At 34.4% G+C, this 12752-nt stretch overlaps 1 protein-coding gene across 1 annotated transcript in view; it reads left to right on the top strand.

Moving 5' to 3' along the window:
- The window catches only part of Loxl2 (Lysyl oxidase-like 2), a 175964-nt gene that overhangs the window by 46683 nt on the left and 116529 nt on the right, over positions 1-12752 (top strand). The gene's annotated exons all lie outside the window — the stretch shown is intronic.

Raw genomic sequence — 12752 nt, 5'->3', positions numbered from 1 at the left:
CCAATCAAATGAGCCCTCTCAGAAGTTTATACAAGAATTCCTTCCTGCCCCTGGGCCCTGGGGGGTTTTGTCGACGCCAGAGTTTTGTTACTTAACCTTTCAACTATTTTAACAAAATGGTATTTTTAACCCTTACATATAAAGCAGCTCTGAGGGGAAAATAATAAAAAATATTGAAGCTATATAAGGTTTATTCATTTATTTATGTTTGCACCGGTCATCTTTATGTTTGTAAGATAGTTAATTTTAATTTATGTTCGTTCAGGGTTTTGTTTATTCTCTAACAGTAATTTCTGGTTTTTTTGAGTTTTAACTATAATAGGAATTAATTTCTGCCCGTTCTGAGTTCAATATGGCTCTTTACTCTTCTTAGAAAACTTATTTTTATGTAAGGTTTTATTTAATTAATAATAACTAAACATTGAAGCCTTATGGCCTTTGCTATAGACAGCTTAATTATATGGCTCCGAAAAATCAAACCTGATTTTTTCACGCAACAATGAATGGATCGAATTCATTCTGTATCATATCATTCCATTTGTTGATACAGAAAGAACAGTATCATTTTGATTAGACCATTTTTCGGATATTTTGTGCCACAATAATTTAGCATTTATCAAAAAGTATGTATTTTAACTTTATTTTAAGTTTGACTGTTATTTTACGTATTTTATAATAGATTTACTATGTGTTTTTCCCATACAAAACTTTACCTTATTAAAGTCTTTGGAGTGGGGGCAGCGTAGTTGGCATAAAGAAGAAAACTTTAGCGTAGACAGTAGGAGAGGGGGAGGGTGAGGTTGGAGACTCATCCAATACGGGGCGGAACTTCACTTATCTCCTCCGTTCCCGATTTAAGAGATTAGAGAGACTCTTTAGGCTGTAGAATGTTGGACCGGTTGAGTTGTGGAAGACGTTAAAATACTCAAAAATACTTTATATTTTTAGTTATTGCAGGATTGCTTTCATAGATTGTGGAATGATGAGCCCCCTGGCCCATGATTTGGGTAAGCCTTAACTCATAATATGCAATTTTAATTAATTGTTCCGTGTTATGTCCATATATTATTCTATATATGGTATTTTGAGTTGTACTTTAGTCGCACTACGTTCATTTTTAAGCCTTGAGATAAAAACTGAAACCTTAGCGTAGACAGTGGTGGGGAGAAGTCTCCCCCCTCACATGCATAATTGAGCAGCCACAGAGAGAGTAATACAAATGAAAATAATCTGTCTTTTGAAAATGTCTTTTTTCAAAAGACACGAACACAATCGTCTAAAGGAACCTGAAGTGCATTCTTTGACATTTCCGTTGATTCTTTATTCCCGTTAATTTCATATGTAAAATTTAGAATATTATCGAATGGGTTTAGTCGTTCCCTCCCTGAATAATTCAAATTAGGAAAACTTACCCCCTGGGAAATTCCTCCCCCCTCCAAGAACATTTTCTTTTCCTGCTGATAATTCCCCCACGTTAAATTCCACCCAGCAGAAATTTTCCAGCCGTGGAATATGCTCCCCCAAACATATTCCCCTCAGGTAATTTCGGATATTCATAAAAATGAAAGCTGAAATTTCTACTCAACTTTTTAGGTCAGAAGCAGTGCTATAGCGTTATTTAAGTAAAGAGCCATAAGGGTTCAATTGATTAATACTTATTTATTTTTCCAGGGGCACTTCATGTGGAAGAGGTGGTCGCATAAACTTTGGAACGGGGTTCATTGAATTACAAATTAAAAGTTATAGTGCCCTTACATCAGGGGCGGATCCAGGATTTTTTTAGGGGGGGGGCGCAAAATAGGTTGATCTAATAAACTTGCGTTAGGAGCAAGTTTAATTAACGCACTCTTGCGTTAATGAGGTAGATTACATTACTTTAGACTACGTTAGGGGGAGGGGCACCCCCCTCTCCCCTCCCCTGGATCCGCCACTGCCTTACACTCTCTGTTTCTTTCCTTGTTAGGGAGGAGAGCAGATGCCTAATACGTGTGTTTTAATACCAAAACATTCTAACTCTCATTGGGCCTTAGGTATAATCAGAATTAGTTCAAATGGAGGGGTGGGGGGTTGCTATTTAATACCTCTTGATTCCCGCAAGTATTTCTGGTCTAGGCTGTTTTTATGAAAGGAAAATTGGGAGATTTTACCATGGGCGATTTTCCTGGGGAAATTTTCCGACGGTTGGGATAAACTTCTGGGGGAGGGGGAGTTTAAAGGCATGTGTTACTGCTAAATAAACTAAAAATTTTCACTATTTTTGCTTCATTTTCTTTTATTCTGATTTTTAATTCTTATTGATTTCTTTGGACTAATTTACGGCGCATTTGACTACGATTTGAATGTAAAAACAATACAGTATTTTTTGGTATTTATTCAAGAATTTCGTTTAAAATACGAAATAAAGAGCGTTTCAATGACAAAATCTTATCTTACATCCAGTTTGGATCCGATTTATTGGTTTTACTTGTATTTGAATTTTGGGAAATCAAGAAAGGTTAAGACACACGGTATAGGCTATATATGATTCTTTTGTGAGGGAGGAGGGCAGATGCCTAGTAAGTTTGTTAATACCGAAACATTATAACTCTCATTGATATTCAGGCATATACAGAATTTTTTAAAAGTAAGGGGTGGGGGTGGCTGTAAAGATCTACTCTACATCTACATCAATTAATTCTGAATGTAAATTCTGTAACAAAAACATAACATTTATTTCTTTTCAACATCATCGTATTCTTTTTTTTTAATCGTTTTCAGTATTTTTTCATTTTTATTTTTTGTTCGAATAGTATAAACGTAAAATCTGAATGCACATGTTATTCAAAATGTACAGTGGATAACTAGGCTTAATAATAAAAAAAAATGACCTTTGACTTTCTAATCGAATGAGCCTTTTTTGAAGTTTCTACGACAACGTCTTCTATAAAAACCGTATATGCCCCTAGGGCATAGCTTAAAACTCTTGCCCTGAGGGTTGTGGGGGAGTATCCTCCTCATAAACATATTTTCTATCTGGAAATCAACTACGCTGAACAAAATGGCTATCTGAAAATTTTGAGTGGATGTGTTTGGGGGAATGATGGGCGTGGGGGGCTAGTTGCCCTCCAATCACTTTTGACTATTAAAAGGGGCACTAGCCCTTTGAATTTCCAATCAAATGAGCCTGTTTTGAAGTTTTTACGACAACACCTTCTATAAAAATCTTATATGCCCCCGGGGCATAACTTAATACTCTTGCCCTGAGGGTTGTGGGGGAGTGTCCTCCTCAAAAATATATTTTATATCTGGAAATCAACTACGCTGAACAATCACTTTCGACTATTAAAAAGGGCGCTAGAACTCTAAATTTCCAATCGAATGAGCCCCTTTTGAAGTTTTTACGACAACGCCTTCTATAAAAACCTTATATGCCCCCAGGGCATAGCTTAAAACCCTTGCCCTGAGGATTGAGGGGCAGTGTCCTCCTCAAAAACATATATTCTATCCGGAAATCAACTACGCTGAAGAGAATGGCTATCTCAAAATTTTGATTGGATGTGTTTGGAGAAATGATGGGCATGGGGGGGGGGGGGGCTAGTTGCCCTCCAATCACTTTCGACTATTAAAAAGGGCACTAGCCCTTTGAATTTTCCATCGAATGAGCCTTTTTTGAAGTTTCTACGACAACGCCTTCTATAAAAACTTATATGCCCCCAGGGCATAACTTAAAACTCTTTCCCTGAGGGTTGTGGGGGAGTGTCCCACTCAAAGATATATTTTCTATGTGAAAACCAACTACGCTGAACAAAATGGCTACCTCAAAATTTTGATTGGATGTGTTTGGGGGAATCATGGGCGTGGGGGGGGTGGGCGCTAGGTTCCCTCCAATCATTTTTGACTATTAAAAAGGGCACTAGAACTCTCGATTTCCAATCGAATGAGCCTGTTTTGAAGTTTCTACGACAACGCCTTCTATGAAAACCTTGCATGCCCCCAGGGCATAACTTATAACTCTTGCCCTGAGGGTTGTGGGGGAGTATCCTCCTCAAAAATCTATCAGGAAGTTTCTATCAGGAAATCAACTACGTTGAACAAAATGGCTATCTCAAAATTTTGATTGGATGTGTTTGGAGGAATGAGGGGCGTGGGGGGGGGGCTAGTTGCCCTCCATTCACTTTCGACTATTAAAAAGGGCACTATCCCTTTGAATTTCCAATCGAATGAGCCTTTTTTGAAGTTTCTACGACAACGCCTTCAATAAAACCTTATATGCCCGCAGGGCATAACTTAAAACTCTTGCTGTGAGGTTTGTGGGGGAGTGTCCTCCTCAAAAATATATTTTATATCCGGAAACCAACTATACTGAACAAAATACCTATCTCAAAATTTTGATTGGATGTGTTTGGGGGTATGATGGGCGTAGGGGGGGGGGCTAGTTGCCCTCCAACCATTTTCGACTATTAAAAAGGGCACTAGAACTCTCGATTTCTAATCGAATGAGCCTCCTTTGAAGTTTCTACGACAACGCCTTCTATAAAAACCTTATATGCCCCCAGGGCATAACTTAAAACCCTGGCCCTGAGGGTTGAGAGATAGGGTCCTCCTCAAAAACATATTTTCTATCTGGAAATCTACCACACTGAACAAAATGGCTATCTCAAAATTTGATTGGATGTGTTTGGAGAAATGATGGGCGTGGGGGGGGGCTAGTTGCCCTCCGATCACTTTCGACTATTAAAAAGGACACTAGCCCTTTGAATTTTCAAACGAATGAGCCTGTTTTGAAGTTTCTACGACAACGCCTTCTATAAAAACCTTTTATGCCCCCAGGGCATTACTTAAAACTCTTGCCCTGAGGGTTGTGGGGGAGTGTCCTCCTCAAAAATATATTTTCTATCTGAAAATCAGTAGAAAGGACCCTATAACTCGTGGCAGTACAAAATTCGGTTATCAAAAGAATGTATCTCGTGACAGGGCTCCTTATATGGGCATAGCCTCCCTAGGGAGAACACGTGGTTAATGGGGTCAATGACCTAAATTTCCAACGGTGTTGATGTTGTTGTTGTTGTACGTGCACGCTCTCAGCGAATGTCAAGGTCGATTTATTTGTTGTTGTTGTTGTTTTGGCCATGTGCAGAGAGTCATTAGGGAGAACACGTGGTTAACCCTATTGATCGTGACAGGGCTCCTTATTTGGGCATAGCCTCCCTAGGGAGAACACATGGTTAACCCTATTGATCGTGACAGGGCTCCTTATATGGGCATAGCCTCCCTAGGGAGAACACGTGGTTAATGGGGTCAATGACCTAAATTTCCAAGGTCGATATTGTTGTTGTTGTTGTTTTGGCCATGTGAAAAGAGTCATTAGGGAGAACCCGTGGTTAATTAAAGCGATTGGGACTTTGGAACACTTGTGCTGTCAGTCATTAATCAAATTGTTTCCGGGCAAAGTTTAATAATGTCTGACAGGTACTGTCAATCATTAATCAAATTGTTTCCAGGCGAAGTTTAATAATGTCTGACAGGTGATGTCAAGAGTGATTGATATGTCACGAAATGGGAATTAATTTGTTGTTTCTAAGGGGAATTATTGATTCACGAAAGTGGAATTAATTTGATGTTTCTAAGGGGAAGGTGGGGAAGAGATATATTGATTGCGTAATCGAAGGGAGAGAATTCCCGAGAAATTGATTACATAATCGGTAGAACCCTATAAGAAGCTCGTGACGGGAATCCATTTATGGGCATAGAATGACGTAATCAACTAGGACAATTGGATTTCTGAGAAATTGATTACATAATCGGTAGAACCCTATCAGAAGGTCATGTCGGGGATCCATTTATGGGCATAGAATGACGTAATCAACTAGGACAAATGGATTTCTGAGAAATTGATTACATAATCGGTAGAACCCTATCAGAAGGTCATGACGGGAATTCATTTATGGGCATAGAATGACGTAGTCGACTAAGACAATTGGATTTCTGAGAAATTGAGTACATAATCAGTAGAACCCTATCAGGAGGTCCTAACGGGAATCCATTTATGGACAGAGAATGACGTAATCAACTAGGACAAATGGATTTCTGAGATATTGATTACATAATCGGTAGAACCCTATCAGAAGGTCATGACGGGAATTCATTTATGGGATATAGAATGACGTAATCGACTAAGACAAGCAAGTTACTTTCTTAATGTCCCTCCTAAACCCATTTTGCAACTTGAAGTACTTATCTTTTTCACACACAGCTATACTTTACAGCTTTTTGGATACCTCAACACCAAGAAATACTTTTCAAAGACCATATCAGAGCAAGTTACTTTCTTAATATCACTCCTAAACTCATTTTACAAGTTGAAGTTCCCATCCTTTTAACCCGCAACTTTACTTTACAGCTTTTTGAATGCCCACAACTCCAAGCAATACTTTTCAAAAGGCATTTCAGAACAACTAATTTTCACTCATTTTACAAGTTGAAATTCCCATCCTTTTCACCCGCAACTTTACTTTACAGCTTTTTGAATGCCCACAACTCCAAGCAATACTTTTCAAAAGGTATTTCAGAACAACTAATTTTCTTTCGTTGAAATGCAAGAGTTGGAATATTTCAATAGTGTTTGGTTATGGTTTACCTTGTCACAGTTACATTTTCTTGAATTTTTCAAATTAATTTTGAATTTCTATCGTTGAAATACAAGAGTTGGAATATTCCAGTAGTGTTTGGTTGTCGTTTACCATGGCACAGTTACATTTTCCTGATTTTTCAAACTTAATGTTGAATTTCTTTCTTTGAAATGCAAGAGTTGGAATATTTCAGTAGTGTTCGGTTGTGGTTTACCTTGTCACAGTTACATTTTCTTGATTTTTCCAAGTTCATTTTGAATTTTTTTCGTTGAAATGCAAGAGTTGGAATATTTCAGTAGTGTTTGGTTGTGGTTTACCTTGTCACAGTTACATTTTCTTGATTTTTCAAAGTTCATTTTGAATTTCTTTCGTTGAAATACAAGAGTTGGAATATTCCAATAGTGTTTGGTTGTGGTTTACCTTGTCACAGTTACATTTTCCTGATTTTTCAAAGTTTATTTTGAATTTCTTTCAATGAAATGCAAGAGTTGGAATATTTCAGTAGTGTTTGGTTGTGGTTTACCTTGTCACAGTTACATTTTCTTGATTTTTCAAAGTTCATTTTGAATTTCTTTCATTGAAATGCAAGAGTTGGAATAATTCAGTAGCGTTTGATTGTGGTTTATCTTGTCACAATTACATGTTCTTGATTTTTCAAAGTTCATTTTGAATTTCTTTCTTTGAAATGCAAGAGTTGGAATATTTCAGTAGTGTATGGTTATGGTATACCTTGTCAAAGTTACATTTTCTTGATTTTTCAATGTTCATTTTGAATTTCTTTCGTTGAAATGCAAGAGTTGGAATCTTTCAGTAGTGTTTGGGTGTGGTTTACCTTGTCACAGTTACATTTTCTTGACTTTTCAAAGTTCATTTTGAATTTCTTTCGTTGAAATGCTAGAGTTGGAATATTTCAGTAGTGTTTGGTTGTGGTTTACCATGTCACAGTTACATTTTCTTAAACCATGTCACAGTTACATTTTCTTGATTTTTCAATGTTCATTTTGAATTTTTTTCGTTGAAATGCAAGAGTTGGTTTATTTCAGTAGTGTTTGGGTGTGGTTTACCTTGTCACAGTTACATTTTCTTAAACCATGTCACAGTTACATTTTCTTGATTTTTCAAAGTTCATTTTGAATTTCTTTCGTTGAAATGCAAGAGTTGGAATATTTCAGTAGTGTTTGGTTGTGGTTTACCTTGTCACAGTTACATTTTCATGATTTTTCAAAGTTAATTTTGAATTTCTTTCATTGAAATGCAAGATTTGAAATATTTCAGTAGTGTTTTGTTGTGGTTTACCTTGTCAGAGTTACATTCTCTTGATTTTTCAAAGTTCATTTCGAATTTCTTTCACTGAAATGCAAGAGTTGGAATATTTCAGTAGTGTTTGGTTGTGGTTTACCTTGTCACAGTTACATTTTCTTGATTTTTCAAAGTTCATTTTGAATTTCTTTCGTTGAAATGCAAGAGTTGGAATATTTCAGTAGTGTTTGGTTGTGGTTTACCTTGTCACAGTTACATTTTCATGATTATTCAAAGTTCATTTAGAAATTCTTTCGTTGAAATGCAAGAGATTGAATATTTCAGTTGTGTTTCGTTGTGGTTTACCTTGTCACAGTTACATTTTCTTGATTTATCAAAGTTCATTTTGAATTTCTTTCGTTGAAATGCAAGAGTTGGAATATTTCAGTAGTGTTTGGTTGTGGTTTACAGTGTCACAGTTACATTATCTTGATTTTTCAAAGTTCTTTTCGAATTTCTGTCGTTTAAATGCAAGAGTTGGAATATTTATGTAGTGTTTGGTTGTGGTTTACCGCGTCACAGTTAAATTTTCTTGATTTTTCAAAGTTCATTTTGAATTTCATTCATTGAAATTCAAGAGTCGGAATACTTCAGTAGTGTTTGGTTTTGGTTAACATTTTCAGAGTTATATTATCTTGATTTTTCAAAGTTTATTTTGAACTTCTTTCGTTGAAATGCAAGAGTTGGAATATTTCAGTAGTGTTTGGTTGTGGTTCACCTTGTCACAGTTACATTTTCTTGATTTTTCAAAGTTCATTTTGAATTTCTTTCGTTGAAATGCAAGAGTTGGAATATTTCAGTAGTTTCTGGTTGTGGTTCACCTTGTCACAGTTACATTTTCTTGATTTTTTAAAGTTCATTTTGAATTTCTTTCGTTGAAATGCAAGAGTTGGAATATTTCAGTTGTGTTTCGTTGTGGTTTACCTTGTCACAGTTACAATTTCTTGATTTTTCAAAGTTCATTTTGAATTTCTTTCATTTAAATGCACGAGTTGGAATATTTCAGTAGTGTTTTGTTGTGGTTTACCTTGTCACAGTTACATTTTCTTGATTTTTCAAAGTTCATTTTGAATTTTTTTCATTGAAATGCAAGAGTTGGAATATTTCAATAGTGTGTTGTTGTGGTTTACCTTGTCACAGTTACATTTTCTTGATTTTTCAAAGTTCATTTTTAATTTCTTTCTTTTAAATTCAATAGTTGTAATATTTCAGTAGTGTTTGGTTGTGGTTTACCTTGTCACAGTTACATTTTCTTGATTTTTCAAAGTTCATTTAGAATTTCTTTCGTTGAAATGCAATAGTTGGAATATTTCAGTAGTGTTTAGTTGTGGTTTACCGTGTCACATTTACATTTTCTTGATTTTTCAAAGTTCATTTTGAATTTTTTTTTGTTTAAATGCAAGAGTTGGAATATTTCAATAGTGTTTTGTGGTGGTTTTCCTTGTCAAAGTTACATTTTCTTGATTTTTCAAAGTTCATTTCGAATTTCTTTCGTTGAAATGCAAGAGTTGGAATATTTCAGTAGTGTTTGGTTGTGGTTTACCCTGTCACAGTTACATTTTCCTGATTTTTCAAAGTTCATTTTGAATATCTTTCGTTGAAATGCAAGAGTTGGAATATTTCAGTAGTGTTTGGTTGTGGTTTACCGTGTCACAGTTATATTTTCTTGATTTTTCAAAGTTCATTTCGAATTTCTTTCGTTGAAATGCAAGAGTTGGAATATTTCAGTAGTGTTTGGTTGTGGTTTACCGTGTCACAGTTATATTTTCTTGATTTTTCAAAGTTCATTTTGAATTTCTTTCATTGAAATGCAAGAGTTGGAATATTTCAGTTGTGTTTCGATGTGGTTTACCTTGTCACAGTTACATTTTCCTGATTTTTCAAAGTTTATTTTGAATTTCTTTCATTGAAATGCAAGAGTTGGAATATTTCAGTAGTGTTTCGTTGTGGTTTACCTTGTCACAGTTACATTCTCTTGATTTTTCAAAGTTCATTTTGAATTTCTTTCGTTGAAATGCAAGAGTTGGAATATTTCAGTAGTGTTTGGTTGTGGTTCACCTTGTCACAGTTACATTTTCTTGATTTTTCAAAGTTCATTCTGAATTTCTTTCGTTGAAATGCAAGAGCTGGAATATTTCAGTAGTGTTTGGTTGTGGTTTACCTTGTCACAGTTACATTCTCTTGATTTTTCAAAGTTCATGTTGAATTTGTCTCGTTGAAATGCAAGAGTTGTAATATTTAATATGTGTTTCGTTGTGGTTTACATTGTCACAGTTACATTTTCTTAATTTTTAAAAGTTCATTTTGAATTTTTTTCGTTGAAATGCAAGAGTTGGAATATTTCAGTAGTGTTTGGTAGTGGTTTACCTTGTAACAGTTACAGTTTCTAGATTTTTCAAAGTTAATATTGAATTTATTTATTTGAAATGCAAGAGTTGGAATATTTCAGTAGTGTTTGGTTGTGGTTTACCTTGTCACAGTTACCTTTTCTTGATTTTTCAAAGTTCATTTTGAATTTCTTTCGCTGAAATGCAAGAGTAGGAATATTTCAGTAGTGTTTGCTTGTGGTTTACCGCGTCACAGTTACATTTTCTCGATTTTTCAAAGTTCATTTCGAATTTCTTTCGTTGAAATGCAAGAGTTGGAATATTTCAGTAGTATTTGGTTGTGGTTTACCTTGTCACAGTTACATTTTGTTGATTTTTCAAAGTTCATTTGAATTTCTTTCATTAAAATGCAAGAGTTGGAATATTTCAATAGTGTTTGGTTGTGGTTTACCTTGTCAAAGTTACATTTTCTTGATTTTTCAAAGTTCATTTTGAATTTCTTTCTTTGAAATGCAAGAGTGGAATATTTCAGTAGTGTTTGGTTGTGGTTTACCTTGTCACAGTTACATTTTCTTTATTTTTCAAAGTTCATTTTGAATTTCTTTCGTTGAAATGCAAGAGTTGGAATATTTCAGTAGTGTGTTGTTGTAGTTTACCTTGTCACAGTTACATTCCCTTAATTTTTCAAAGTTCATTATGAATTTCTTTCGTTGTAATGCAAGAGTTGGAATATTTCGCCTTGTCACCTTGTCACAGTTACATTTGTCACAGTTACATTTTCATAATTTTTCAAAGTTCATTTTGAATTTCTTTCGTTGAAATGCAATAGTTGGAATATTTCAGTAGTGTTTGGTTGTGGTTCACCTTGTCACAGTTACATTTTCTTGATTTTTCAAAGTTCATTTTGAACTTCTTTCATTGAAATGCAAGAGTTGGAATATTTCAGTAGTGTTTGGTTGTGGTTTACCTTGTCACAGTTACATTCTCTTGATTTTTCAAAGTTCATTTTCAATTTCTTTCGTTGAAATGCAAGAGTTGGAATATTTCAGAAGTGTTTGGTTGTGGTTTACCTTGTCACACTTACATTTTCTTGATTTTTCAAAGATCAATTTGAATTTCTCTCGTTGAAATGCAAGAGTTGGAATATTTCACTAGTGTTTGGTTATGGTTTACCTTGTCACAGTTACATTTTCTTGATTTTTCAATGTTCATTTTGAATTTCTTTCATTGAAATGCAAGAGTTGGAATATTTCAGTAGTGTTTGGTTCTGGTTTACCTTGTCACAGTTACTTTTTCTTGATTTTTCAAAGTTCATTTTTAATTTCTTTCGTTGAAATGCATGAGTTGAAATATTTCAGTTGTGTTTCTTTGTTGTTTACATTGTCACAGTTACATTTTCTTGATTTTTCAAAGCTCATTTTGAATTTCTTTCATTGAAATGCAAGAGTTGGAATATTTCAGAAGTGTTTGGTTGTGTTTTACCTTGTCACAGTTACATTTTCTTGATTTTTCAAAAATGATTTTTAATTTCCTTCTTTGAAATGCAAGAGTTGGAATATTTCAGTAGTGTTTGGTTGTGGTTTACCTTGTCACAGTTACATTTTATTGATTTTTCAAAGTTCATTTGAATTTCTTTCATTGAAATGCAAGAGTTGGAATATTTCAGTAGTGTTTGGTTGTGGTTTACCTTGTCACAGTTACATTTTCTTTATTTTTCAAAGTTCATTTTGAATTTCTTTCATTGAAATGAAAGAGTAGAATATTTCAGTAGTGTTTGGTTGTGGTTTACCTTGTCACAGTTACATTTTCTTGATTTTTCAAAGTTCATTTTGAATTTCTTTCGTTGAAATGCAAGAGTTGGAATATTTCAGTAGTGTGTTGTTGTAGTTTACCTTGTCAAAGTTACATTCCCTTAATTTTTCAAAGTTCATTTTGAATTTCTTTCGTTGAAATGCAAGAGTTGGAATATTTCACCTTGTCACCTTGTCACAGTTACATTTTTCACAGTTACATTTTAATAATTTTTCAAAGTTCATTTTGAATTTCTTTCGTTGAAATGCAATAGTTGGAATATTTCAGTAGTGTTTCGTTGTGGTTTACCTTGTCACAGTTACATTTTCTTGATTTTTCAAATTTCATTTTGAATTTCTTTCATTGAAATGAAAGAGTTTGAAAATTTCAATAGTGTTTGGTTGTGTTTAACCTTGTCACAGTTTCATTATCTTTATTTTTCAAAGTTCATTTTAAATTTCTTTCGTTGAAATGCAAGAGTTGGAATATTTCAGTAGTTTTTGGTTGTGGTTTACTTTGTAAAAATTACATTTTCTTGATTTTTAAAAGATCATTTTGAATTTCTCTCGTTAAAATGCAAGAGTTGGAATATTTCAGTAGTGTTTTGTTGTGGTTTACCATGTCACAGTTACTTTTTCTTGATTTTTCAATGTTCATTTTGAATTTCTTTCGTTGAAAAGAAAGAGTTGGAATATTTCAGTAGTGTTTGGTTATGGTTTACCTTGTC

Source organism: Artemia sp. Qi Xiang Cuo, chromosome 4 (assembly GCF_049724085.1).
Source record: "Artemia sp. Qi Xiang Cuo chromosome 4, ASM4972408v1, whole genome shotgun sequence".
Classification (NCBI taxonomy): Eukaryota; Metazoa; Arthropoda; class Branchiopoda; order Anostraca; family Artemiidae; genus Artemia; species Artemia sp. Qi Xiang Cuo.
This window is presented reverse-complemented; position numbering and strand designations above follow the sequence as displayed.